Raw genomic sequence first — 5,202 nt, 5'->3', positions numbered from 1 at the left:
AAAACATCATTAGACCATCTGAAGCCATAACTTTTTCTGTCAACGACCGATTTCTACATTCCTGTGTCCAGCCCTAAGCCGTCCTCCCTTGCTAACTCAAGGGCCGAGTTTTTGCTAAGACTTCAGTGATCTGAAGCACATTATATGGAAAGGTTTACTGACCTTCTTTTCAATCCCTTTGGGTGCCAAAAAATTGTTTTCCATGGTAATCAATAATTTTGGTGTCCAAACACTGCGGTTTTGTTTCAAAGAGCTTAAAGAGTTATGAACTTTGCTCTAATCTCTATGTGCAGAAGAGCTGACAACACACTGCTTTTTTCCCGGAATGCTGAAACTGCTTGTTCAATGCTATGCGGACTCCAAGTTCCTTGCCTTCCAGTGTCTCATTCTGATTTTTTTCCAAGCTCAAATGTCTGTCTATTTTTAAATTACAAGATTCCTCAGAATTTCCTGGAGATTCAGTCATGTTGCTCACAAATACATTCTGAAACAAAGAAGTAACACCTAAACATCCCCAGCAGCCAGTATTCATTAAGGAAGTACTCCAGACACAACACCGCACCAAGCACTAAAGACAAGGTCGTCCAGTTAATAACTTGAGATGAAATAATTCAGTGTTAAAAAAATCATAAATTCTGGGTACAGGAGCTACTGAACTAACCAAAGGATGATTTCCAGAGAAAGACATTTTATAATCTAATGTGCTCTCTGCCTTTGAAAAATACAAATCAACTCATTTCTGGAGTTAACTTCAAACAGCATGCATTTCTAGAAAAGACATCCTGTTACTGAAACATGCACAAGCTATCACTTGATTATAAACTCCCTGAGGACACAAATACAAGATTTGGTGAGATAGAAAGAGAAAGGTGGCCGGGGGGCTGTTGGAGGAGAGTCCTTGCATGAAGACAACTTGTTCTCTGAGTCCCTTACCCTTTGTTTCCTAGGCCTCTACATCAGAAGGTCCTTACATTTCTCCCACTTAGAGGAGAATCTTCACCTAGATTCACTGGCTCTGGGGACCTTTGTTCCTGCTCATCGTGAACTTGGGGAGGGGAAATGGACCTTGAAGGGTGAGTGAGAGAGAAGAAAAATAAGCAAAAACAGAGAGATGAACTAAATTACAACCTCACATGGTTACCTGACATTCTCAGCCTTCGGATGTCCTGTGAACTGCCTAGAAACAAGGACGTTGTCACAGATTTCTTATGGCATGATCTGGGCATCCATGAATATCCAATATGCACATTGGATCGAATCCATTAGAGCAGGTGTAACCTAAAAACAAGCCTTTTCCAGAAATTAATGGAATGCTATTCTGGAAGCTCTTTTTTGTCTGAAGCCTTCCATGAAATGAATTAGCTTCACTTATTTGAAATTTGGAGCTAGATCGACTTTCTTATTCAAGACCATGGCAGCCAGGCACTGGAGAAGCAATCCTGTGAGTGGATTGGCAATGTACTTACACTTTCCCTCTCCTGGCATTATAAAAGGGGATGAACCAGTTTGGGAAATCGCAGCTCAACCCAACAAATGCAGCAAGCCAGCAGTGGCTGCTTGGGCTGCAGCCTCTTTAGTAACATAGGGAGGGGACGTCCAGGTGGCCAGGGCTGAGGAAGCAGGTCCTCTTGGTTCCTGCTGCACATGGCAGGAAAATCACTTTATCATGCTTGGTCCAGCAGCTTATCTGCTGAGAAACAGACCAGCCTCCCCTAAACCTCACCAAGAGGGAAGCTCCAAGAGCCATAATTAAAATTCAGTGTGCCACCACCCATGAGAAATGACCTCTACTCCTGGCCCAAGAACCAAAATCAGACAGCCATTGTTCTGCTTCTGATCGGAAGAGAAAGAGCTAAACAGCACAGGTCACTGACAGCGTATGGGCCAGAGCTATCTTCTGAGCCACCATGGGCAATAATGCCATGAGAGACATCTATTCCCACATGGGGACAGGACCTAAGAAATTCAGATACCTAGACTTTGTCAGTCTAGGCTGTGTGTACATTGACCCTTCTCAGTCACTGTTGATACAGAGAGTTGAAGTTTCCCTACTGATATGATATGGAAAAGTTTAAGTTAAAATATGAAGGCACTCACGTTTGGCAAAAAAGTTTCCACATTCATCTTCCACAAACATTATTTTATAAGCTTCCAAGGTGACACTATGTGAGAACCCTCTTCTTTTGGCAGTGGAAAATAACCAACAGAAACCCAGAAACCAGAAATGTCCATCGGGTTACTGACGGGGCCCAGGAAAGTCAAGGAGTCATTGGGGTGGGGTGGTTATTGGGAAAATTGTCTCTAAAATTCTTCTGGCTGCGTCCAGTGGGTGGTGATTCAGCACACCATGGTGTCCTGAGACCTTGGAGCACAGACCACAGTGGCATTGTGTAGATGGCATTCCTGCTATGGTCGCTGGTGTTACTATTCAATTGTCCTGGACAGATTACATGGCTCAGTTGGCCCTCGGACTACAATGGCCCCCTGACAACTAGATGACTCCCTGAAAATGTGGCCTTAAAACAAAGAACAGTGACCTTTTGACAAGGGTCATCCTCTTTTTGAAATGTAGAGAGAGTCACAGAATTGATTAGTAACCATGAGGTAATGTGGGTCACTAAAGTGACAAGACATCTCATGCTGAGTAGTAAATATTTCCGGGACCTCCTGCTGGGATTCAACCTGAGCTGCAGCCTGATACTCAACACCAGAGGTTTACCCACCATACCCAGGACCTTGGCTGGCCACTTGGTGATACAGAAAAGAATTAGGGGCTCACATTCAGCTGGGTGGGACTGAGCAGGTGGGTGGAGATGCTGAGGAAAGGTCTTGTCTGGTCAACCAAGCACAATTTCCATGGATGAGTGCCAACAACAGATCAAAGTCCAAGCAAGCTGTCAGCAGAGAGGCCATTCTGATATGGAGAGAGGCTCATACAATGCATGTTGGGGACTGCAGGAGAGAAATACTAAGACACAGAGACCTGCAGACCGTCAACTCTGAGCAGAAAATGACTGGAGTTCTCTAGGAATAAGGGTGGGACAGCCGTCTCTGGAAGGGAGACTGGCAATAAAAAGGTGGGCTCTGTCTGGGAAGGAATGCTGAGGACTAGATAAGTTAGAATAGACACAGACTCAGCCTCAGCAGCTGTGACCGATGTCAAACCATGAGACTAAAGAAGACTTAGAAACTGGATCTCTGAATAAGGTTACCAATCCAGATGTCAATGTCTTTGTGGCAGAGATAGCTAACTGTCCCTCAGACATGTGGTTCTCCTGTCCCGTGGTAGACAGCTATCACTGAAAAATGGCTTCCTAGCCAGGGACTATGCCTCCCAGTCCCTTTTTTATCTAGAAGGAGCCATGTGAGTAGCTTTGCCAATGGAAAGTGAGGGGAGGTCTGTGTGCCCTTTCCCACCTACCCCCAGAAGCAGTGGCACCTCTTTCTCCCCCTTTTCCCCATGCACCATCTAGAAGTAGAAGACTACACATGGAGGGAGCCTGGGACCCTGCTACCACAGAGAGGACAGCTGCCCTCAGGTTAGGAGCAATGCACTGGACTACTGGGGAGCATGGAATAAATGTTTAGTGTGTTAACCCTGCTTAACTGTGGGGGGTTGCTGTAGCAGCCGGCTTACCCGAACTGAAATACCCAAGACAAGACAGAAATAGCTGTGACTTGCCTGAGCCAGTCCCTGACCCACTGACTGTCTTTCCCAACCCACCGCGGCACAATACGGACCATGAGGGCCTCACCTGTTTCCATCCTTCAGATGCACCAGGAGCCCTTTAAGATCTCTGCCCTCCTTTTAGAGGCAACACATGCAAGTCAGCCATTTCCCACCCAGAAAGGCTCTGGAAGCCCAGGCTGAGGGCTCACAGGGTCTCCCTTCTAAAAGCTGCCATGTCATCTGTCCTTGGAGTCCATTCTGCAACTTAAAACTCTATTCTCTGACTACGGGTCTGAATCCCATTCTGCAATCCATCTTTAGGTCAAGTTATGTCCCCTAGCCACACCAGCTATGCCCTCCCATGCCTGCATGGAATGCTGCACACCAACTGGAAGCCTGCTTAGCCCAAAATCAATCTTCCCTCTTCCTGAGCCTGACAGAGCCATGCAGTGAAGTAGATAGAGCTCAGCTTTCAAAGTCAGAGAGTCCTGGGTTTGAATCCTAGCCACTTGCTCTCTGCAGGTCCTAGCCAAGTCTCTATTGTAATTGAACCTCAGCTTCTTCATCTGAAAAACAGAAACATTATTCCTTGCAGGTGGATTGTGGAGAGTATGCATATGCATAGTGCCAGAATAAAGAGGCCCTTAATAAATGCAGCATCAGCAGGGACTTACTGAACATCTACAACCCAAGCTTCTGCCAGATGCTTTCTTGTTTGCGGTCTCAGATTTCCAAAGGAGGCTCTAAAGAAGTTACCTTTATCTTGTGTTTGCTGATTAGAAATGCATAGATACCTTGTGGTTCACCCGAGGTCACAGCTTGCAAAGGGAAGGTCCTGAACTGGAACCCCCTGTCCACCTACTGGTCCAGTGCTCCTTCTACTGTGCTCTAGCTATCCTTGAACTTGGACTTCTAATTTTACCATGCTCCATAGTTTTGCATGACAGCCCACATACTCTCCCATTTTTGTAGAAAGCTAAAGACTTCTAGAAAGATCTTTGAACTTGGAGTTGATAAACCTGATTCTGCTACTTAACTGGTGTGTAACTTTGAGCAAGTCTCTACTTCTGTGGCCTCAGTTTCTTCCCACAAGAAATGAGGTCAGTAGGCCAGATGGGTTATGAAGAAAAGGACCTCATGACTGGAAGTCTGTGCAGCTTGCCAGCTGCTCTGCTCTGCCATCCTGCCTAGTCCCCTCTTCCAGCTTGATCTGACCCCAGCCACCTATGACCTAAACTTGATGCAATCCTAAAGTGGTCCCTAAGCTCTGATCAAAAACACAGTAGTTCACGAGGCATGAGACAGTCCGTGCTAAGGGAGAGGATTCTTTTCTGATTCCTCTCTGTGTGCTTGTGACCCTACAGTAGGAGAACACATTTTGCCATCTGTCCCAGTTATCTGTTGCTACATAAGCCCCCCAAAACTTAGCAGCTTAAAACAACCATTATAGTTTGGCTACAATTTTGTGGGCCAGGAATTCAGGAAGCATTCAGCAAGGGGGCCCTGACTTGGAGTTCCCCATGAAGTTGCAC

This window comes from Galeopterus variegatus, unplaced genomic scaffold, assembly GCF_000696425.1.
Source record: "Galeopterus variegatus unplaced genomic scaffold, G_variegatus-3.0.2 Scaffold503, whole genome shotgun sequence".
NCBI classification, from domain to species: domain Eukaryota; kingdom Metazoa; phylum Chordata; class Mammalia; order Dermoptera; family Cynocephalidae; genus Galeopterus; species Galeopterus variegatus.
Note: the sequence above shows the minus strand (reverse complement) of the source record.